This window comes from Giraffa tippelskirchi, chromosome 5 (assembly GCF_054371585.1).
Source record: "Giraffa tippelskirchi isolate mGirTip1 chromosome 5, T2T-mGirTip1v1.2.pri, whole genome shotgun sequence".
NCBI classification, from domain to species: domain Eukaryota; kingdom Metazoa; phylum Chordata; class Mammalia; order Artiodactyla; family Giraffidae; genus Giraffa; species Giraffa tippelskirchi.
The window spans coordinates 132,576,668-132,602,281 of record NC_137279.1 but is presented as its reverse complement, the minus strand read 5'-3'; the positions used below and the strand labels follow the sequence as shown (position 1 = coordinate 132,602,281).

Below are 25,614 nucleotides of genomic sequence, written 5' to 3'. Positions count from 1 at the left end.
ACACACAGGCTGTCTTTGGAGAATAAGGATTCTAATATCATGAGTTATACAGAATTGACTGTTCAGTTGATTTTATTATCCTACAGCAAATACTTTCTTTGACAACAATGGTTCCATGAAACTTCCACAGAGTTTGAACTTTTGTACTTGAGGTTTACAGAAAAATTCATAGCCGTCTTCAAACCTGGCTCTCAACACTGAAAATATGCACTGTATCACACACGCATGCACACGCACGCACACACACACACACAGATTTTTGCTTAAAGAGACTTAACAAATACCTGAATTGATGTCACTAGGGTGAGCACAGGTTCAGGGTTTCATTTTCTTGAATCTCCTCATTTCAGGCAGACTGAAACCCTGTGGTCACCCTGGTGATATACTAGGGTGCTGGACTTGGTATTGAGAGGAACAAAATATATGCTGTTGCACTTGGAATTTAGAGAAAAAAAATCACAGATACTCAAATTCTGATTGGAAAAAATACACGATAAAAGGTTTGTTCTGGTGACCAGTGAAGCTATAGCCACTCAATGACAGTACAGAGTGAACAAGGCCATTGCCTAATATATCAAATCCATCAAGAAAAATAATTACATCCATATCAATTATTGGTCTATTAGAAATGAAGACCTGGTGGAAGGACACTATCCAAAGGTGATTGTCTAGTGCTTTAAAAATAAATGTCTTATCTCTGCCTTGGCATTTTCTGTACCATCAAAAGGCCATTATCCCATGACAGTTCCATTCCACAGACATTAACATTAGATACCAATTCTTTCTAAAGGCTCTTTACAATGCTTTGTCTCATTTGGTGGGTTTGCCAAATGTTCTTCGCATTTCATTAATAAATTGACCCACACAAATCCCTTAGGACTTGAGGGGAAATTAAGTCTCATTCTTTTTTTTTCCTCCTACTCTAATTAATACTATTAAGAATGAAAAGATGCTATCAATAGATCAATCAAGTACAGTAAATTAAGCAGCACAATTTAAATGAGATAACATTAAATGGGCAACTATATTAATAAATATAACTATATATAGCAATTATATGTCCCCCCAATTATGCTAAGAGCTTCACATGTATTTCATTTATGCACACAATAATAATAAGGCAGGTGTTATTTGTCCACATTATAGTTGAGGAAACAAAGGCCTAGGGAGTTACTAAGTGCTGACGTCAGAATCTAGATCTGTTTGACTTAAAAGCCTGGGCTGTAAACATTCTCTTTCATTGCCTTTTAGATGGTATATTATAGGACTGACTTAAACACTGACCTTAGGCAAATCATATAGGAACTCCATACCTCAGTTTCCTACTAGTGAAAGTAAACATAGATAAAATGATCCATCTCACAGTCCCTCCTTAGATGATCTCAACCTCACAGGTGGTTGGCAAGACTAGAACTAATATCTTTAGGCTATGATCAAATGCACTATACAACAGTAGTCCCCAACCTTTTTGGGACGAGGGACTGGTTTCATGGGAGACAATTTTCCCCTGGACCGGGTAGGTGGGGATGGTTTCGGAATGATTCAAGCACATTACCTTTATTAGTGCATTTTATTTCTATTATTATTATATTGTGATACATAATTAAATAATTCTGCAACTCACCATAATGCAGAATCAGGGGGAGCCCTGAGCTTGTTTTTCTGCAACTAGACAGTCCCATCTGGGGGGATGGGAGACAGTGACACTAGAAGTGTGTTGCTTATGTCTAGTCTACTCCCTAATCTTGCTTTTGTTGCTGTCACTGCCAAAAAAACCACCTTCACAAAGATAGGATGCTGGAAATGGAAGCAGGTGTTTCAGAGCATTTGTGCCAATTTCAGGGTATTCCACCTTGACTTTAATCCAGAATGTATGGAAATTTGAAGCTGTCTCAAAAATACTTTTAAGGCCACCTTCATTTGTGATCTCAAGCAGTAACATGAGCCATAGGGAGCGGCTGTAAATACAGATGAAGCTTCGCTTGCTGATCCACTGCTCACCTCCTGCTATACAGCCTACTTCCTAATAGGCCATGAACTGGTGCTGCTCCATGGCCCAGGGATTGAGGACCTCTGGTGTAAAACATAAAGTCATGTCATAAGAAGGAAGAGTAATACTAAAATCTTACTAGAATATGTTATCTCTAGCTCCTCTGTTTTCCATTGCTCTAGGTGAGTGTCAACTTATCATTCATCAAAATACAATAAGACTCTCATCCTCTGTAAAGAATCCTAGGGAGGTCTGGTCCAATAAAGCACTAGAGCCAAGTGTAGAAATGACACTGCACACATTGGCTGCCAAGTTTATGAAACATTCTACTTGATTTTATTTTTTACATAGGAAAATGCAGTTTGCTCCCTTGAGCTTATAAGCCTGCAATAATCAGCCTACTGTTTATGATAATCTCTGTACTGTTCACATGAAAAACCATTCTAAGTAATTATAAATCAGAGGACCTCCACATAGGAGTTTTTGTCAGTAGGTCCCAAGCAAGAAGAAAATCAGCTGCAGGTTTATCTCTTCACAGATCCAGGACCAACTTTCCACAAGCACAGTCAAGGGTCTGAGGATAAAGGAAAGATTGCCAGAGAGTTTATCCTGGATGGAGGGAAAAACCTTTCCTTAAGACTTTACAGATGAATACAAATCAGTTTCCCCAGTTACAGATAACAAAGACAGACTAAAGAAGATTAAGAACCAATAGCACTTAGGAGCTGGAAAGAATTGTGAGAACCTATTTGACCCAACTCACTGCCTTCTGGCAAGTTGAGTGTCAAAACCTTCCAAGACAAATGAGGGAACCCAACCTTTTAAAAATGTAATATTTTACAGAGTTGTTGTCCAACTATGAGGAAAGGGAAGACAGAGAGAAAACTTCACTGAGAAGCTCAGAGGCAGGCCAAGTTTCCCTTTTCCCTTCCCTTCTTCTCTCTGGGTAACAGCCTGAAACAGCAAAATGGTCCTTCCCAGGGTGAAGTTGATGACCTTCGTGCCAACCTCACCATTTCCAGCATGCTCCACCATCACCTCACACGGTGCTAACCGTAGCTTCCCTGAATGTTCAGTTCAGATATTTTTGCAATAGTCCAAACACAGTCTAAATATTATCCCTTTTTTCTTTTAAAAATGTATAATATTAGTTTTATTAATTTTGGTCCCAAATATACTTTTGTAGGAATATTTGAAATATATGAGTCAGACACAACTGAGTGTGCACACGCGCACAAACACACACACACCCTTTCCATTATGATGTCAACAGGAAATGACAGATTCCAAGGAATTGATTTGCGGTACCTCTGAGAATTTATTTGTTGCACAGGCTGGAGGAATGCTGCACAGCCCATACAGTGTTTGGAATATAATGGAATGATGGAACATAGGAGACAGGGAATCACTTTTAAACAAGATCACAAGTGAGACTCATTTCCCTCAGTGTGAAGAGTTAGTCCCAAATAAAAGCCTTCAAGTGATAAAAGCCTTAGACTGAATGATATAATCTCCCATGGATGGGGGGAAAAAATAAAGTGAAGAGAGGAAATAAGGTGAGAAGAGAAGGAGAAACTATTTATTTGATTATATTTTGATTCCAAGTCCCTTCTGCTAGCTACTTCTTCAGGTAAAGTTATGTACAAATTATTTTTGACATGTGCCCATAAAACTTAAGTGAAAGAAACTAAACCATCAAATTGCATTAAATCTCTGATCTGACAATTTAAGACAAAGATATTCAGAGAGAAGTTTGCTTTTCAGTCCTTTAATCATCTGTTGTGTCCTGACATTCTAGGTGTCTCAGAAGAGTGCATGACAAATAACATTCCATATGTGCAGTTAAAACTATCTGCAACAAGGGTAAGTGACAGCTGAAGCACCCTGGCTATAAGTGATTAATACCAACACACTGGAACCACCTCTTCAGTGACCTACATGATGGATAAAGTCATACACAAAAAAAGGCATGAGCTGGTTTGCTTGTGTGACCAAAAGAAGTTGCATTGATCTCCACCCTCCTGGGGAAAATGCTTACAGTTCACTCACTCTACAAGTTTACTTGGAGGTTTGTGCCCACGACTGATGGTTAGCTGCCTATGAATTCTCCAAACCAGAATCCAGTACACTTCACTTCCCTCCCTTTCCTTACCAGGGTGCAATTACTGAACTAATACAAACTAACTATCACTTTTTAAACAATGGAAGAAGAAAATGAGCTTCCCAAAGCACCTTACAATATAGTCCAAAATCAAACACGAATGAGTTGGCTGTGTTTTGGGATTATCTGTGCCCTTCCAAATGAACAGATATTTGAGAGGGAGGCTGCACAGTCACCGTTGGCATGGCTACTATAATCATGCTTGGTTTCCCTTAAGACAGAGGTCTCCAAACTCCAGGCCATGGACTGGTACCTCCTGTCAGATCAGTGGTGGCATTAGATTAGAAATAAAGTGCACAATAATTGTAATGTGCTTGAATCAGCCTGAAACCATCCTCTTTACCCTTGGTCCATGGAAGAATTGTCTTCCATGTAATTGGTCCCTGATGTCAAAAAAAGTGGTGAACCTCTGCCTTAGGACATACACAAATACTCAAACATACATCATTTTTATCAGGCCTGCTCCCATGCATACAGTAGACAACTGAGTAATTAGACAGGATAACACAATGTGTAAGTTCCAAGAACATTTTCATATAAAAAAATAAAAGAATGGTGGATATTTCCCATTACTCTATGTGAAAGTAAATAGACTTTGGTGCTTGTGAGTGGATTTATATCCTCATGATCAGAGTAATTTATAAATATTTTTTTGGTTAAAAACACCAGCACTTGTTTCTGCTAAAGATCTGTAAGCATAATGTATATAGGGTATGCCTGTCCTATTGAGTTTTGTTTTTAATATTGGGTCATGAAAGCGTAAATTGTTTCCTAAATCCATATTGGGAATTTATGTGTGTGTATTTCCTGCTGGAATTTCTATAATATTCTAAAGTGACATGATAGAACTTTTTAAGATTTAAATGCATCCCCAATCAGTATAAGAAATTATTCCAAACAAGTTAAAATATATTCAACTCCTTATGGGAAAAAAGAAAGGTGTGCTTTGTTTAATGAGAGTAATGTTTTGCTACAAAGGGAGTCATTTTTATGCTTCAACAACCAAATATTTTCTGTTATATGCACATGTGATATGAATGTACAATTTGGGGCAGTTATTCAGAGTCAAGTTCCTAATATTCAGCATTGTTCTGTACCCTATCACACCGTACCGTTTCTTAATCAAACTATATGTAGTTGCTCATATAAATTCTGTAACTGAAAAAGAGAAGGAGGAAATCTAACAGAAAATTTCTTGCCAGATGGAGAAAATTGAAACATTACCCTTGTTTCTTTGCCAGCACAGATCCATTTTGACAAGCTGGAAATGATTTATGGGGAAAAAAATGTATTTACACTGGCAGAGATGTTATTAATTGCCATACAATGCTCACATTTTTGCATTGTTTTGTATATGATTACTTACGAGGCTTGAATATACAGTCCAAATATGTGACTTTTTTTGCATGCTGATTATTATATGACAGACAAACTTACAATACATGATGCATGCTATAAATTTCATTTAAACCCTCACAGACAACACTAAAGCAAAAACATGAGAAAATGGCAAACCCACAAACAGCATTCAAAGAAAACAGGTCATTTTGTCTGTGCATTCACACAAAGAGGTGTGCACACATGGATGCAAATAATTTAAGTATTATGTACAGTACATGGGAGTTGATGAATAATATAACATTCAAACACATAAAAATATTACTTTTATTACTTCTCAGGATGACTCTTGCTACATGAAACTATTACTAAAAGAAGGCCCCAAAATGTTTGAAAATGAAAATATTAAAGCAATATATAATTTCTTGAGTTAGATAAATTTTACAACATAAAAGACTACTAGATGTGCTACCTTCCATAACAGAAATTTGAGGAGTACTTTTTAGGCATTTTATTTCAAATAGTTTGAAAATAATATCTTTAGAATGTAATTTTTCCTCATATGTATATGTAGTTATAGGAAAAAGAAACACTGGACTATTTAGTGAGAATAAAAGCGACTGCAATAACAAGGCAATTTATCATAGACACTAACCATTAGCTGTCTGTTTATTGCTTTTACAGTATTGTCACATTTTACACTAATATAGATGGATATATTTATTACTACTTGAAATTTCAGATTTTAAACTCATATTGGAAAGATACTCCCATATAACAGCTACTTTGTCCAGGAATCACTTACAATATATCTGTGTCCATTGAGAACATTTTAAGATACCCTTATTTCCAGTTGTGGAAATTAATTTCTAAGGTCTCAATTTCAAGCAATCATATCAGCATTCTTACGAGTGTTCATACATAGCTGTCCCTTAGGTTTAATGTTTTAGTAGCACAGTCTCTTTGCAATTAGTTTTATACTCCTTAAATCTAAATCAGATGTAAGTCTCTATAAACACTCATTCTCTATAGTGTTCTGCAGAGTGTTCCCATTGTATTAGGTTACTCTAGGAGGCAAATAATTCTAAATATGAAACAAAACAGTGTGCACGTGCCAAAACTATAATTTAGCTGCTTATGATTTACCCAATTCCATTTTTGCTTGGGAAAATGGATTCAATATGTCTACTAAAATTAGTTCATAAATAAGAGCTTATTGTGAATGATTAACGAGTGGTCCTGCTTATATAAGATTAATTCTGTCCAAGGTCACTCTATCCTATTGGGAGTTTGGGCATTTGCCCAGTGACCCCCTGTGGGTGGTCTTTACTTTTCCAAATTGGGACACCCAATAGGAAGCAGAATCACCCAGCTGCCAAGCATCACATTCAAGCTACTTCTTTCACTTTATCCTGCCTAGCAACTCTTGTACATTTCAGTTCCTAAGGAGCTGAGGACAGACCTGGCTTCATAGGATTTATTACCTGCATGTTCCTACATATGCAATCACTGGCTCAAAAAGCTTTTATTGAGTATCTATTTTGTATTCAGCGCTCTACTGAGCATCATTGGATGGAGGGAATCATAATACAGAACACTGTTGTTTTAATGAGGCTGATTGCTGATGATACAAGAAACTGGCATCTCTTTTAGAGATATTTGAGCATATATCAATTCAAATCAATAGATCTAAAAATAATTTTTAAATGTGTATTCTGGTTACTTGGAGAAGAAAATGGCTACCCATTCCAGTTCTAGCCTGGAGAATTCCATGGACAGACGAGCCTGGCAGGCTACAGTCCATGGGGTCACAATGATTTGGACATGACTGAGTGATTAACACTTTCTGGTTAATAGACGATTTAGAAAACAAGGGAATGAGGCTGGAAGAATGAAAAGGAACACCTAGAATATTGTTTTTCTTTTCTCCTCTCATCAGAAAGAACTCTGTTTTCAGATGGATGTCATTAGAGAGACAGATGATACAGCATCATAATTAGGAGCAAGGGTGCTAGAGCCTGAAACTTAGCTCTACCACCAACCAGCGGTGGAGTTATTTAACACATTCCCTAATCTCTCTGTGGCTCTACCACCAACCAGCGGTGGAGTTATTTAACACATTCCTTAATCTCTCTGTGTTTCAGCTTCTTCATCTGTAAAATGGGGATTATGATGATGATGATAATGATGATGACAATATCTCCAAATGCTGTTGCAACGAGTAAGTCAGTTAATAAATACAAAGCATTTAACACATTGTCTGACTTCCAGTAACTACTCATTAACATGTGTTACTACTTTTATCCAGAATGCATTTGCTTTATGATAGAATCCTTTAAACCAAGAGGGATTGGAGAGATAATAAGATTTTAAGGAAAGATATTATAAGTACATATTTGTTTTCATAACTCAACCGTGAAGTCCCTGACATTAGGACTTGCATATATTTCTCTCTGAATTCCCAGTTACTAAATAAGATGCTAACACTTGCAGATGTTCTATATTGTTTGTTGAACTTAACTGAATTACTTACACTTTTGAATACTTTTGAAACTGAGAGTTCTCAAACGTTCACCTTCCAATCTCTGAGCCAAGGAGTCTTAAAGCGTAACCATCTAAGATTGATTGAATAAACACATAATTCTCAGGAAGGAAGAACTTTTTTTATTATAAAATGGCTCCTGTAACAGCAGCAAGAGGACTGGAATGCACACAGAGGCTGGGAATCAGAGCAAGGACACAGGCATAGTTATGTGAGGAGGGATGCTAAGATAGGAAACAGAAACAGTCACTGAGAAGTGGGAAATTTTACCATCAGGGACCATGGAAAGAGTTGGCAAATGCACTCTGATAGCCTAGAGTCACATGGAAGGGAGAGCTGAACTAGACATTTGTCAGGTATATGTGTTGACCTGCCCAGCATGCAAAACCTTCCCATTTGAAAGCAGCTTCAAAAGAAGGTGGGAATCGGACTTCCCTGGTGGTCCCACGTGCAACTAAAGCCATGTGCCATAACTACTGAGCCTGTGCTCTAGAGCCCACAAGCTGCACTAAGAGAAGCCACCACAGGAGAAGCCTGCATGTCTCAGTGAAGAGTAGCCCTCACTCACTGCACCTAGAGAAAGTCAGCATGCAGCAATGAAGACCCAGCGCAGCCAAAAATAAATAAATAAATAAGAGGAAATCAGGGTAAAGGGAAACAGTTAAATCCTTTCCTCTCCTCTCAGACTCTGCGTTGTAGGCATGTAACCCAGGCTTGACACGGAGATGAAGGGGCTGAGAGTGATGGTTGGCTGTGCCTGTCAGTAGATTGTCCAGAGGTCCAAGGGCAAGTAGCCACTTGCATTAATTTCAATAGTAGCTTCCCAAGTTGATGATTTCTGTGGCATTTTCTACAGAATTTGCTGCCAAGTATCCTTTGGCTCCTGCCTATTTTTGAGCCTGGTTCTTAAGAATTTCCTGGCTATTCTATGAAATCCTTGATATCCTTCCAGTAGATTTCTTTCCTGCTTCAGTTAACTAGAGTTGGTTTCCCTTACTTGCAACCAAGAACCTTGATTAGTACAAGAACAGAGCCAAATGCCTACGTGATTATCACCCAAAATCTTTATTGTCCCAACTTTATAATACTTACTGGCTATATGACCTTGGGCATGCTACTTGTTTCCAGGTTCCAGGAATAGTGAAAGTGAATATATTAGGTTACAACAGGATTCAATTAAATAATGAACATAAAGTACTTAGAAGAGTGCCAAGTACATAGTACCCAATGTAGGTCACCTGTCATCTTTGGCTAATCCTAATGAAGGAAAGAGCCTCTTGATGAAAGTGAAAGAGGAGAGTGAAAAAGTTGGCTTAAGGCTCAATATTCAGAAAACTAAGATCATGGCATCTGGTCCCATCATTTCATGGGAAATAGATGGGGAAACAGTGGAAACAGTGTCAGACTTTATTTTGGGGGGGCTCCAAAATCACTGCAGATGGTGATTGCAGCCATGAAATTAAAAGATGCTTACTCCTTGGAAGGAAAGTTATGACCAACCTAGATAGTATATTAAAAAGCAGAGACATTGCTTCACCAACAAAGATCCCTCTAGTCAAGGCTATGGTTTTTCCAGTAGTCATGTATGGATGTGCAAGTTGGACTGTGAAGAAAGCTGAGTGCCGAAGAACTGATGCTTTTCAACTGTGGTGTTGGAGAAGACTCTTGAGAGTCCCTTGGACTGCAAGGAGATCCAACCAGTCCATCCTAAAGGATCAGTCCTTGGTGTTCACTGGAAGGACTGATGTTGAAGCTGAAATTCCAATACTTTGGCCACCTCATGCGAAGAGTTGACTCATTAGAAAAGACCCTGATGCTGGGAAGGATTGGGGGCAGGAGGAGAAGGAGACAACAGAGGATGAGATGGCTGGATGGCATCACCGACTCGATGGACACGAGTTTGGGTAAACTCCAGGAGTTGGTGATGGACAGGGAGGCCTACTGTGCTGCAGTTCATGGGGTCACAAAGAGTTGGACACGACTAAGCGACTGAACTGAATGAAGGAAACAGTAACAAATGAGACCCTAATTTTATCCTGAATTTTATCCTGCTTGAGTTAGATATCTCAAGACTCCATCTCTTCATCAATGGGAATTATTCAATCATATTTTAATAGCTTCTCGATAATTGCCTGGCATTTCACATATAAAGATTTTTCTAGGTGGCTCAGTGATAAAGAATCCACCTGCCAATGCAAGAGACACAAGTTCAATCCCTGGGTTGGGAAGATCCCCTGGAGAAGGAAATAGCAACTCGCTCTAGTATTCTTGCCTGGAAAATCCCATAGACAGAGGAGTTTGGCAGGCTGCAGTCCACGGGGATGCAAAAGGCAGACGTGACTGAGTGACTAAGTACACATACTCCACATAAAGGAAAGATTTTTAAGGGATACTTTTATTAACATATTTATCATTTCCCTCACATATTTGATGTTACACAACTTCACAGGAATGAAAATAGAAGTTGACTTTTGTCATCTGTCCTTTGGCAGTCTTAGGTCTCATAATTAGACGCAGACTCAAAGGAGAGGAGAAATTGGTCTTATATTTCCTTTGTATCCTCACAATGTCGAGCACATAATAGATGCTAACTATACGCTCATTGATTGATAGCCTAGCATTTTATTTCATTACTAGAGCCATCTGGGCCACTAAGTGATGTAGTTTGCACCCAACCATCTGGAACTCTCTCTGACCTCAGTCTGGTCCCCGCTTGCTAGGACTAGGACACAGACCACAAAGTCACCTAGAGATGACGGTGTGGCTCATAATGACCTGCCTGATTCAGGTGGAGAAGTCCAATTCAGCTTTCTCCTCTATGTCCCTTCTGCTTCTTTACACTGTTAAATGAATGAGAACAAAAAGGACTTCTCCAGGACAGAACTAGCCAGGGATCATCACATTTGCCTAAGCGGGTACCAGTCCGGCATCTCACTTATCCAGATTGCAGGCAGCTGTGAGGTTTGCTCCTCTGGGTCACCTCAAGGAACACTGGAATGATGAGTTTCAGTATCATTTTTTTCTCCTTCGGGAGAATACTGCCACTGATTCCTCTCAGCATACACTTTATTATCGTCCAAGTTCCCAAAGGCACTCAGGAATATATGATTAAAGGAATTCCCTACTGTCATATATATGATAAATCTAACTGGCTTTATTATCCAGCAAGTTTTTTTTTTTTTTAACTCCTTCAATCTAATGTCTACTAGCTAGAGATGAAGCTATTCACCAAACATCTCAAACTCAGTCTTACTTTTTTGACATTGAATTGAGGGTACATAGGTCAAGTGTCAAACTTCCAGCATATTGGCTATTCAGATTTGGTTGGCTTGAAAAGAGTCTGACAGGATTTGAATATTCTAGTGTTATATGGGCAAACTGAATTCAGAATTCCCACACCTTCAAAGTGGAGGTTAGATTTGAAGGCAATGGTAGCAAAAAGGACCCTCCCTTCATTTCTATTTAATGCTTTATTTTCATGTTCCCATTTTTAAGTGGGTGAAAAACATCTAAACACACTCTTTCCCTCCTCCACTAGTCTCTTCGCTTTCTGTCTTGGTCAGTTTGAGTAGCTATAACAAATTACCATAGACAGGGTAGGTTATAAATGACAGACATTTATTTCTCACAGTTCTGAAAGGTAGAAGTCTGAGATCAGGGTGCCAGCAAGGTCAAGCTCTGGTGGCAGACTGCTGACTTGCTATATCCTCACATGGCAGGGAGCAAAGAGAGGACGCAAATGCTCCCTTATTATAAGGGCACTAATCCCCTTCATGAGGGCTCCACCTTCATGATCTCACTGAATCCCAATTACTCTCCAAAGCCCCCAGCTCCTAAAACCCTCTTACTGGGCACAGTAGAGTTTCAACATTTGAATTTTTGGGAGGAGACACAAACATTTATTCCATAACACCTTCTCTTATTCTCTTACCAATTCACTCTCAGTCTTTTAGGTAGTGGATGGAGAAAATGGTCAGGTCAAAGACTTAGTTGAGGACCTTCACATCTGAACCCTGAGCTTTGGATAAGATGAGTGTGATGAAAACAAACCTTCAAGCCCAAAGGACCATTTTCCTGGTAGTTATTTGCCAGTTTGACTTGATTACTAATTCTCCTCCTGTGTTACATCAACTGAACCTTTCCGTCAAAGGATTTTTCATTTTCCATTGTTATTGCTGTCCTTGCCTATCTCTCTCATGCAAATGAGTGCTCATTATCAAATTTTATGCCCGCACAGCCTAGGATGGGACCCAATATATGATTATAATAGATTGGGAAGACACTTAATTATAAGTGTCTTCCATCCATGTATTTACCTCTTTGCAAGGGCACTAGGTTGTTCCTATCAGCAAAAGGTAGACCTGATTTTTCTTACTCCTTTAACTCAGGTTGACCTCATAGCTTGTCCTGACCAATAGAACAAGGCACTCCTTACAGAGTGCCAGGTCCAAGCCAAGGCCTCCAGAAGCGATAAAGTTCTGTTTTCAGGTTCTTCAAGTGATGCTGCCACCTTATGAAGAAGCCTGGACTGACCTCTTCCAGAATGAGAGGTTACATGGAGTCAAGATACACCATCCTGGTTGAGGCTCCTTCCAACAGCCACTTGACAGAACACCACTTGCTAAACATGTGAGCAAGGTCATTTGAGGCTATCCAGATCATTATGACTGCAACCACACAACTAAGCCCAGGAGAGACCAGTAGATGACCATCTGGCTGAGCCCAGTCAAACTGCAGACTCACATAAATATAAGTAAATAAAATTATTGTCCTCAGTTCAGTTCAGTTCAGTCGCTCAGTCATGTCTGACTCTTTGCAACCCCATGAATTGCAGCATGCCAGGCCTCCCTGTCCATCACCAACTCCTGGAGTCTACCCAAACCCATGTCCATCGAGTCGGTGATGCCATCCAGCCATCTCCTCCTCTGTCATCCCCTTCTCCTCCTGCCCCCAATCCTTCCCAGCATTAGGGTCTTTTCCAATGAGTCAACTCTTCACATGAGGTGGCCAAAGTATTGGAGTTTCAGCTGTTTTGTCACATATCAATAACTCTGAGCATTTAATATTATAGGTTTGTAAGATGAATGAATAAATGAATCAATTAATTGAGAAGAGTGGAGAATGTCATGAATTGCAATCCCTGTCCTCATGGCCAGTCCAGAGCATCAGCAGAATAGGTTAGCATCTACTTGATGTGACAAATTTATCTATACTTTTTCACGGTCATGATCACACAGATCTGAAGAGACTAATTTCCTACATCACACTATTCCCAAAAATTCTCATAGAGTTTAACATAAAATTCATTAGAAAATTTGCCTTCTTGTCTCAAATCTGTCACTATCAAGTCAAATGGCTTTGAAGCAATCATAAGCTCTAAAGTACATCCAGGCCTACCCAGTACAATCCCAATTTAGTGCCCCTTTCATTCCCAAGGAATCTAAGTTTGGGCAAGAAATTATCTAGTCACTCTGTCTTGAGTCTCAGTTCTTCATAAATGAAAAACAATGTTAAAATAGAAATAATATCAGAGCTATTTTCAGAACTAAAGAGAAAATATAGGGGTAAGTAAAAACCATTATTACTACAACAGTAAGGTATTACTTATGAATAGTACTAAATATCCTTTTAATGAATGATGATTCAGAAGGCCAATGAAAATTAAATTACCCCCCTAAAGTTTTCCTCCCACCTGCCATAACTATAATATTAACTATAGCTGTACATTGAGTGTCTACTAGGTTCCAGGCACTGAAGTAAAGAGGTTAATATCTTAACACGTAGCTCTTTCTGACTCTTTGAAACCCCATGGACTGCAGCCCACCAGGTTCCTCTGTCCATGGGAAAGGAGGTTAGATGTAATATAAATGTCCCATCTATAAATGAATCCTACTCACAGCAACCAGTTCCATTTCACTGGCTTCTGGCTTCTGTGAAAAAAAATTAATACTTGTTTTAAAGCCACCAAATATTGTGTGCATGCATGTTAAGTCACTTCAGTTGCGTCCGACTCTTTGCGACCCTATGGACTGTAGCCTGCTAGGCTCCTCTGTCCATGGGATTCTCCAGACAAGAATACTGAAGTGAGTTGCCATGCCCTCCTCCAGGGGATCTTCCCAACCCAGGGATCGAACCTGGGTCTCTTACATCTCCTGCATTGGCAGGCAGGTTCTTTCCAAGTAGCGCCACCTGGGTAGTGACCAAGAAATACCCCAACTGCTCTTTGACAAAAAAAAAAAAAAGGATACCTGGACGTCATATAACCATGATAGAAAATTTTATTACTCATCTCAAAAAATACTCTTTGTACATATATTACCTTATTTATCTACAAATCTTTATTGTCACCCCTATTTTCCAGATGAGGAAATGTGAAGCCTAGAAAAGTTAAATACCGTGCCCAAAGTCACGTAGTGAGCAAAGGGCAGATTCAACCCAAAATCTAACTCCAAACTCTGCTGTCAAATCCTCCTCTACAGTCCCACATTAAATTATGTCTTCTGAGAGATGACAAGTGTCATCTCAAAAAAATCATCTCATTAAAAAAAATCATGTTTAAAACTGTTTTTAAATATTAGGGATATATGTGAAATCAAGAAAAATGGTAATACATAATCTTACTTGCAAAGCAGAAATAGAGACACAAATGCAGAGAATAAATGTATAGATACCAAGCAGGAAAGGGGTGGGGTGGGGTGGGAGGAATTAGGAGATTGGGATTAACACATATATACTATTGATACTATGTATACAATAGATAATGAGAACAGAAAAACAGAAAGAGAACATATAGCACACAGATCTTTATTTAATGCTTTTTGGTGACCTGAATGGGAAGGAAGTCCAAAAGGGAGGGGGCTGATCCACTTTGCTGTACAATAGAAGCTAACACCATATTGTAAAGCAACTACACTCCAATAAAAATTAATTTTAAAATGTTATTAAGGACAAGTACATCAGATTAAAGTCTAACACGTTACAGCCCTGCATTGTCAAGACATTGGGCTTCCCAGGTGGCTCAGTGGATAAAGAATCTGCCTACAATGCAGGAGACACAGGAGATACAAGTTCCATCCCTGGGTCGGGAAGGTCCCCTAGAGGAGGAAATGGCAACCCATTCCAGTATTCTTGCCTAGAGAACCTATGGACAGAAGAGCCTGGCAGGCTATAGTCCACAGGGTCACAGAGTTGGAGATGACTGACGCAACTGAGCACACATGTGTGCACAATTTAATAAATTTTAGTAGAATGATGGGTGAGGAGAAAGGAGACCAACAGATAAAGTATTTAGGTGGTGAAAAAGGAATGAGAAAAAGGAAGAGGGTGTACAGAGGTGAGACCAATTCAGGAAAACAAGGGGTGGAACAGACATCATGTAGAAACTAGGCTGAGGAAAAGAGGCCTTGGGACTTTTCAGATAGCTACCAGCTTAGAACAAGGTCTAAAAATGAAAGGGAGGAGAGCCTCAAAAGCTAATTTTTCTTATGCTGACAAGGGCTAGCAAGTCTTTTCCATTTTCATCTAAAAGAAGCTGTGCTTTAGTTTAATTTGTAAGCAAAAACACTAATGTCCTCCCATTATCCGTTGATGGGTACTTTATACTTGTTTTACTGTTGCTTAATAAATAAATTAGAACATAGCTGAACTTGTTTAGCAGCCAGTCATTAGTGCAGTTATATCTACTGTTCAGAAAACTGAAGGGCTATTGACTCTGCTCAATTTAATGAAGGAAAATGAGTCACAGGAGATCTGGGCAGGAATGACTCATAGCTACACCAGCAGCCTTCTCTCCATTGTAAACTACTTTCCATCATTTGTAGTCAGCAAGAAGCTAAAAGAATGTTGATGTTTCTTTCCTGAATGTTAGCTTCCCGAGTTCAGACAGACTGAAACTGTGGACAACAGGAAGTCAACATTTCTACGGTAAGTAGCCAATTATATAAAAAGCTAGCAGGCAGTCAGATTTTTTGTTTGATTTTCAGAAATAAAGAGTGGTACTGTCCTAAGGGAAGTCAGGAAACCATCTCATAGGAGAACTGCCTAATAACAAGAGATTCTTCTGATACAGAAGTGATCAGAAGGGAGAACTCTCTCTTGAAACTAACAAAAACTGAATTCTGCTCTAGGGTAATGTTACTACAAGGTCATCGAGTAGTTTCTTGGCTTGTCATGAGAGCAGTTTCTCTTTTTGGTGCCCCAGTCTTAGAAAGAGAGATGCTGGTGACACAATCATATATGTTATTAATAGGGACAATGAAATAATTTGTCATTCTTTATAGACATAGAGATAGCAATCAGTTTTAGATGTTGACAGGTGGCCCTAGTAGTGGGATTCTGTAAAGCTATGGGAGAAGGCAGATTCTTATAAAGATAGCTGATGGCCACCATAAGACAGGGTAATCTATAAATTATATACAATTCTTGAATTAAAGGAAAAAAAGTTTTCATGGAAATACTCAGACTCCAGATAGTTCTCAGAGTGGGTCTTGAGATAGTTCTCAGACTTGGAGAGAGAATTAAGGTAGGTTTTCTTCGGCAATATCTCTGTTACCCTTGACTTCCCCCAATCTCAGTGTTACTGAGACTATCTTGAAAAATATTTGGAACTCAGATTAGAATTTCATTTTCAAAGAACCATATACAACCAAATTATAGATAAGCAGCAAAAATGTCTCAAACTTTTCCTGAAAAGAGAATTTTCTATAACATACCTTAAACTTCAGAACTGTGGAGCTGATCCCCTTGTTTTCAAGACGCATAAGGTGTAGTAGGGTACACCAGCAAGTAGACAGGTATTTATTACACACCAAGGTGAGAGTTATGACAAAACTGTACAAGGTGCTGTGGAAAGAGATATTAAGCCAGACTTTGAGTTAGGTGGAGGTTTCAGTATATGTCAGGATTTTCCAGAGAAACAGAACCAACAAGATGTGTGTATATAGACAGAGGGTGGGGGGATTTATTTATTTTAAAGAATTGGCTCATGTAATTGCAGAGGACTAGTGAGTTCAAAGGGCTTCCCAAGTGGTGTAATTGGTAAAAAATCTGCCTGACAATGCAGGAGATGCAAGAGACATGGGTTCAAGCCCTAGATCTGGAAGATCCCCTAGAGAAGGAAATGGAAACCCACTCCAGTATTCTTGCCTGGAGAATTTCATGGATGGAGGAGCCTGGTAAGCTATAGTTCATGGGGTTGCAAAGAGTCAGACATGACTGAGCCTGCACTTCTTCCTTAGTGACTCCAAAATCTGCTGGGGTTAGGTCAACAGGCTGCAGACTCAGGGAAGAGTTGCAATTACAGACCAAGGACAGTCTCCTGGCAGAATCACTTCATGGTCGGGGGATATCAGTCTTTGTTCTATCAAGGCTTTCAATGACTAAACGAGGGCCACCTACATCAAAGAAGGCAGTTTGCTTTACTTAAAGTACACTAATTTACACATTAATTTAGTTAAAAAGCACTTTCACATAAGCATGCAGAATACTGATTCACCAAATATCTGGACACCTTGGCCCAGCCAAGTTGACACATAACAGTATTTGTTTATAGAATAATTTCATCGATATCTGTTAATATTTGTCTCCCTACTAGATCCACTGATCAGTCACTCCCCGTGTCCCCTCCCCTGAGCCCCTGGCAACCACTAATCTGCTTTCTATTTCTATGGATGTATCTATTCTAGATATTTCACAAAAATGGAATTGTACAATAAGTAACTTTTATATCTGATATCTTACACTTAGCATTGTATTTTCAAGTTCATCCATGTATAAGCATGTATCAGGGCTTCATTACTTTTTCTGACTGAATACTATTTCATTGTATGAAAGTACCACATTTTGTTTAGCCATTCATCAGTTAGTGGGTATTTTGATTGTTTCCACCTTTCTAGCTATCATGAATGGTAGCTTTACTGACATTAATGTACAGGTATTTGAGTACTTGTTTTCCATTCTTTTAGTATGTATATTTTTGTTGTTATTCACTCACAAAGTCATGTCCAACTCTTTGCAATCCCATGGACTGCAGTGCCCCAGACTTCCCTGTCCTTCACTATCTCGCAGAGTTTACTCAGATTCATATCCATTGACTTAGTGATGCCATACAACCATCTCATCCTCTGCTACGCATTCTTCTTCTGCCCTCAATCTTTTCCAGCATTAGGGTCTTTTCCAATGAGTAAGTTCTTTGCATCAGGTGGCCAAAGTATTGGAACTTCAGCTTCAGCATCAGTCCTTCCAATGAATATTCAGGATTGATTTCTTTTAGAATTGACTGGTTGGTTCTGTTTGCAATCCAAAGGACCCACAAGAGTCTTCCCTAGCACCACAATTCAAAAGCATCAGTTCTTCGGGGCTCAGCTTTCTTTATAGTCCAACTCTCACATCCATACCTGGCTACTGGAAAAGCCACAGCTTTGACTATATGACCTTTGCTAGCAAAGTGATGTCTCTGATTTTTAATATGCTGTCTACATTTGTCATAACTTTTCTTTCAAGGAGCAAGTGTCTTTTAATTTCATGGCTACAGTCACCATCTGCAGTGATTTTAGAGCCTAAGAAAATAAAATCTGTCAGTGTTTCCATTCTTTCCCCTTCTATTTGTCATGAAGTAATGGGACCGGATGCCATGATCTTTGTTTTTTTGAATGTTGTTTTAAGCCAGCTTTTTCACTCTCCTCTTTCACCCTCATCAAGAGGCTCTTAGTTCTCTTCACTTTATGCCATTAGAGTGGTATCATCTGCATATCTGAGGTTGTTGATATTTCTTCCAGCAATCTTGATTCCAGTTTGTGATTCATCCAGCTTGGCATGTCACATGACGTACTCTCCATATAAGTTAAATAATCAGGGTGACAATATATAGCCTTCACGTACTCCTTTCCCAATTTTGAACCAGTCCATTTTTCCATGTCCAGTTCTAACTATGGAATTTCTTGGTAATATGGTAACTCTTCAAGAAAATTAGAGATACCAAGGGAAGATTTCATGCAAAGATGGGCACCACAAAGGACAGAAATGGTATGGACCTAACAGAAGCAGAAGATATTAAGAAGAGGTGGCAAGAATACACAGAAGAACTGTACAAAAAAGATCTTCATGACCCAGATAATCACCATGGTGTGATCACTCACACTCACTTAGAGCCAGATATCCTGGAATGTGAAGTCAAGTGGGCCTTAGGAAGCATCAGTACAAACAAAGCTAGTGGAGGTGATGGAATTCCAGATGAGGCTGTGAAAATGCTGCACTCAATAGGTAAGCAAATTGGGAAAACTCAGCAGTGGCCACAGGACTGGAAAAGGTGTTTTCATTCCAATCCCAAACAAAGGCAATGCCAAAGAATGCTCAAACTACCACACAATTGCAATCATCTCACACGTTAGTAAAGTAATGTTCAAAATTCTCCAAGCCAGGCTTCAGCAATAAGTGAACCATGAATGTCCAGATGTTCAAGCTGGTTTTAGAAAAGGCAGAGGAACCAGAGATCAGATTGCCAACATCTGCTGGATCATTGAAAAAGCAAGAGAGTTCCAGAAAAACATCTATTTCTGCTTTATTGACTATGCCAAAGCCTTTGACTGTGTGGATCACAGTAAACTGTGGAAAATTCTGAAAGAGATGGGAATAGCAGACCATCTGACCTGTCCCTTGAGAAACCTGTATGCAGGTCAGGAAGCAACAGTTAGAATTGGACATGGAACAACAGACTGGTTCCAAATAGGAAAAGGAGTATGTCAAGGCTGTATATTGTCACCCTGCTGATTTAACTTCTATGCAGAGTACATCATGAGAAACACTGGGCTGGAAGAAACACAAGCTGGAATCAAGATTGCCAGGAGAAATACCAATAACCTCAGATATGCAGATGACACCACCCTTATGGCAGAAAGTGAAAAAGAACTAAAGAGCCTCCTGATGAAAGTGAAAGAGGAGAGTGAAAAAGTGGGCTTAAAACTCAACATTCAGAAAATGAAGATCATGGCATCTGGTCCCATCACTTCATGGCAAATAGATGGGGAAACAGTGGAAACAGTAGCTGACTTTATTTTTCTGGGCTCCAAAATCACTACAGATGGTGATTGCAGCCATGAAATTAAAAGTTGCTTACTCCTTGGAAGGAAAGTTATGACCAACCTAGACAGCATATTAAAAAGCAGAGACATTACTTTGTGAAGTATTATCTAGTCTGTCTAGTCAAGGCTATGTTTTTTCCAGTGGTCATGTATGGATGTGAGAGTTGGACTATAAAGAAAGCTGAGCACCAAAGAATTGATGCTTTTGAACTGTGGTGTTGGAGAAGACTCTTGAGAGTCCCTTGGACTGCAAGGAGATCCAAACAGTCCATCCTAAAGGAGATCAGTCCTGCATATTCATTGAAAGGACTGATGCTGAAGCTGAAACTCCAATAGTTTGGCCACCTGATGCAAAGAGCTGACTCATTTGAAAAGACCCAGATGCTGGGAAAGATTAACAGCAGGAGGAGAAGGGGACAACAGAGGATGAGATGGTTGGATGGCATCACCGACTCAATGGACATGGGTTTGAGCAAACTCCGGGAGTTTGTGATGGACAGGGAGGCCTGGCGTGCTGCGGTTCATAGGGTTGCAAAGAGTTGGACATGACTGAGCAGCTGAATTGAACTGAACTGAACTGATGGTAACTCTGTGTTTAACCTTTTGAGGAACTGGCAAATTGTCTTCCACAGTAGTTATACCCAACACTACATAAGCATGCCAGGTTTTCCATAACCTTATCAACTCTTGTTATTTCCCTTTAAAAAATTCTTGTCATCCTAGTGGGTATGAAGTATTATCTCACGGTGGTTTTGATTTGCATTTTCTTAATGGCTAATGGTGTTGAGTATCTTTTCACACGCTTGCTGGTCATTTTTCTTTGAATAAATATCTATTCAATATTTTGTCCATTTTTAAATTGGGTTGTTTGTTGCTGAGTTATATGAGTTCTTTATACATTCTGAATGCCAGATCCTTATCAGATATGTGGTCACTAATATAATCTCTCATTCTGTCACATCTGTTTTCCCCACACTTATATCCCCAGGACCTCTTACAATTCCTAGAAGTAAATATGTATTGAATGAATGAGGAGAAACATTTGGAGATATGAAGAGTCTGTAGAAGGTTTAAAATAACAAACTCAAAGTTATTATCAAGTGCAATATTTGTAGCATGACACTGTGTTTATCTGAAAGTTGTAATATAGAAACCGGGCTTAATGGGCCATACATAGGTCTGATTTGTGCTTCCCTCATAGCTCAGTCAGTAAAGAATCTGCCTGCCAATGCAGAAGACCTGGGTTCAAGTCCTGAGTGGGGAAGATCCCCTGGAGAAGGAAATGGCAACCCACTCCAGTACTCTTGCCTGGAAAATCCCATGGACAGAGGAGCCTGGTAGGCTACAGTCTATGGGGTCACAAAGAGTTGGACATGACTGAGTGACCACTAACTTTCACTTTCACTCAGGTCTAATTTACAAGAATGCTGTTTGGCTTAAAATGTTTTTATTAATAAACTTTTGATAATGTAGAATTTTAAACAGTGATATCTGAGCATGATAATACATCAACAGTGAAGCTTCAGGTAGAGTTAATAAGGACCAGAATGCCATAGGGGTGCTTTTTTTTTTTGGTAGCATGGCAGTAGTAACATTGCCTTGTGCTTGTTTATAGAATGTTTTTTCATCTTCAAACTGCTTTTCAATCATTAATTAATACTCATAATGCTACTTTTAGATCTTTTATTGCATCCCTACTTATTCTGGCATAAAACAGTTAAGGCAGGAAACACATACACATACACATACACACACACATACCTTCATATAGCTTCTTCTCTATAGTACTGAGATACAAACATACTTGATTTTATCACCAGTTAACATCTATTTTTAATCTTTTCATTTCCTAAAGAAATGTGCCCTCTAGATGCAAACTACTGGACTCAACAAGAGAAACTATGCTGCTGCTGCTGCTAAGTCGCTTCAGTCGTGTCCGACTCTGTGCGACCCCAGAGACCGCCGCCCACCAGGCTCCCCCGTCCCTGGGATTCTCCAGGCAAGAGTACCGAAGTGGGTTGCCATTTCCTTCTCCAAGGCATGAAAGTGAAAAGTGAAAGTGAAGTCGTTCAGTCGTGTCCGACTCCTAGCGACCCCATGGACTGCAGCCCACCAGGCTCCTCCGTCCATGGGATTTTCCGGGCATGAGGACTGGAGTGGGTTGCCATTGCCTTCTCCAAGAGAAACTATAGAGGAAAGTGAAAATGGGGCAGAGGACCAAATGTTCTCTTTGTTCTTTCTTGATCCAAACTCCATTTTTGGAAGACATGTGGATTTATGATACAATTGCTAATATGAAGGGGTGACGCAATAAACACGGATATTTAAGGAAAAGGAGCAATTTGAGGAAATATCTCTAAGAGAAAAAGACCTGCTTAGGATCCTAAGAGATATCCTTATCATTTCAGGGTGGAAGCCAGATCTTTAGTGAGGACTGAGTTGTATTCCCCCAAAATTCACATTTAAGTTCTAATCCCCCGTACCTCAAAATGTGACTGTATTTAGAGACAGAGCCTTTAAATTTGCAAATAAGGTAAAGTGAGCTCACATGGGTAAGTACTAATCATGACACAGGGGGAAGACATTCACCTACTAACCAAGGAGAGAGGCCATGGAAGCTAGCCATGCTGATACCTTGATTTTGGACTCCTAGACTCAAGAACTGTGAGGAAATACATTTCTGTTGTTTAAGTCTGTGGTGCTTTGTTATGGCAGCCCAGAAAACTTTTCACATAGTGTCACACTTGCTTTATTATTACAAGACTCCTTTCCAGAGAAATTCTGGTTATATCTGAAGCAAGTCCTTTAAATACAAGGGTTTTTTGTTTTTTTTTCTGGCTTGGCTGGTGTAATCAGTCATTGATGTATTTTTCTAACTATAGTGCACAGTCAAATTAGATCCAAGCTAGGGTTTTCATTGAAAGAATAAATCAAGAATCAGATTATTTTAAATCCATTGGATATTCAGGAATAATTTTCACTAATACTCAAATGTCTTAAAACAGAAAGTGTTTTTAACTTCTTTCATTCCAACATACGGAAGGTCTTATGTCTATGAGAAGCAGAGGGTCACAGCTGTATTCAGTGAGCATTTCTGTATACTCTTAAAAGAATAAATGTGTACACTGTCTTATAGCTTACAAAGTACTGATAGACCATTATCCCATTTGATCTTTAAAACAACACCGAGATAAACCAAGGCAGATGGTATATTCTTGTTTTTTAACTGATGAGAAAACAAAAGCTCAGAGAGGATAAGTTACTTCCCAACAGTCACACAGCTAGTAGGATCACTGTTGAAGAGACTTTGCCATGGGCTGACCAAACCAATTCTTTTTATCTCCTAGACCAATGGTTGGCAAACTGTAGTTCACTCACCAAATCCAGCTTGAATGTGAAGTGAAAGTGAAAGTCAGTCAGTGGCATCCAACTCTTTGTGACTCCATAGGCTATACAGTCCATGGAATTCTCTAAACCATAATAGTGGAGTGGGTTGCCTTTCCCTTCTCTGGGGGATCCTCCCAACCCAGGGATCGAACCCAGGTCTCCTGCATTGCATGCAGATTCTTTACCAGCTGAGCCACCAGGGAAGCCCAAGAATACTGGAGTGGGTAGCCTATCCCTTCTCCAGCAGATCTTCCTGACCCAGGAATCAAACCGGGGTCTCCTGCATTACAGGCAGATTCTTTACCAGCTGAACTACCCGGGAAGTGCCAAATCCAGCTTATTTCCATAAATAAAGTTTTGTTGAAAAGCAGCCACACCTATTCATTTACATATTGTTAGAGCCTGCTTTTGTTCTACAGTAGCAGAGTTGAGTAGATGAAACAGAGACTATAAGACCCACAAGCCTAAAATATTTACTATCTGGCCCTTTACAGGAAAAAGTACGCTGTCCCTGTACTATACATACAACTAAACTACATTTCCCTGAAACTCCTCTCACAATCCAGGATTTCTCTCTTGCTTATCCTGGGGCTGAATGTAGAGGATGTTATGGAGGATTCCAAGGCTTCAGGGAAGGGCAGAACCACTGGATGGAAGAGAGGGTAGAGAGGCATAGAACACATCCATGCTGCAGTATACCATCAATCTATGACCCACATGATAAACGTTTCCTTCTTGCTTTTTGTATCAAGTCACTAAGATTTGGTACTTTTTACAGCAATTAATTTATCATGGCTAAAAAAAAAGAGTAACTTGGTTTTTTTTAAATCTAAATCGAGAACTGTTCCCCTTCTTGAGAAGGAATAATGTGTCAAGAGCAAGGTCTGGAGCTAAGAGAGCATCACCTTGACTTCCAGGTAGAGTAGCCCTAGAGCACAGGTGGTGAAGGGTTTCATCTCATGTGGGCAGTGGGGCCATCTCCAGTCTCCAAAGAAGTAGCAGCAGGCCAGTTATCAACACCTACCATGGGCTCAGGAGTGGGGAGAGGTAAGACAATCAAGGATTTCGCCATGCACACCTCTGAGAGACAATCTGAATAATGAGAACACTTGTTCTACCCTTAAGGATATGAAAGGGAGAGTTTTCAGTCTGAGCCACATACTTAAATATGCTGCTACTAATTAATACAACCAGAAGCATATCCTAAATACCAATTTCAAATGATTTAGAGTGGGGGCAGGGGAGACAAGGGGAGCTGTTTAACTCGAGAATTGAAAAATTAAAATTAAAAAAGACCCCATAAACTGAATTTCACCACTTAAGATATACTAGGCTTCATACTAGAAATTTGATTGCATTTTTGTTTCATGAAAAATGAAAGCTGCATTCCAAGCATGCATATGGTTTACCCAAGCCACTTACTTGCTACATAGGCAGAGACTTTTCAATGGCCTTCCCTCGTAAGCAGAAAGGGTGTTTATCATTACTGTTCTTATTATTTACTTTCCTAAGCTTTTCAGTGTTTAGTTGGCAGAGTCTCAGAAGAAAGATTCTCATGAAAAAAATTTCATTTGATTGGGACAAAGATGCAATTAAGAAAAAGAAATTATCTTTATGTCTCTTTCAACTTGAAGTTATTGCTCAAACAAACCATGGATCTCAAAACTCTGCTTGTGTCTTCAATGTTTTCTCATGGTTTCTCCCTGAGTGAATGCAGAAATCCTCAAAAATATGGTCTGTTCTGAAGTTCTCATTATGTGTCTTCCATGAGTGTTTACTTTTGAGGCAATTATAGTAAATAGAAATGAGGTGGCAACAGGCTATTTTCCACCAACCCTCTTTTCCCTTATTTTGGTAATGCTATTGTAGGTCATTCTCCCCTTGCTGAAAATTTTCCATCCTGTTTTCCAGCATATCATTTTTATGTATTTGCCAGGTTGCTCACAGGCACTGCAGCACCAGTGAAAGGTTTGTGAACCATTCGGTAAGTGGTTCCTGCTCGAATGAATTACCTAGCTTTCACGAACAGCCATGAAGAAGCAAAGCAGGCAGAAAAATAATGAATACATTTGTACCTTGGCACTCTTCTCTGCTATGAGCTTCTTATAACCATACAATT

General features: G+C 39.4%; 1 long non-coding RNA gene across 1 annotated transcript in view; it reads right to left on the bottom strand.

The window, feature by feature from the left end:
• LOC145507977 (uncharacterized) overlaps positions 1-25,614 on the bottom strand; it is a 173,228-nt gene that overhangs the window by 33,549 nt on the left and 114,065 nt on the right. The window contains exon 3 of the long non-coding RNA XR_014055266.1: positions 16,743-16,872. This is a non-coding gene — a long non-coding RNA (uncharacterized LOC145507977). The remainder of the gene's footprint in view (positions 1-16,742; positions 16,873-25,614) is intronic.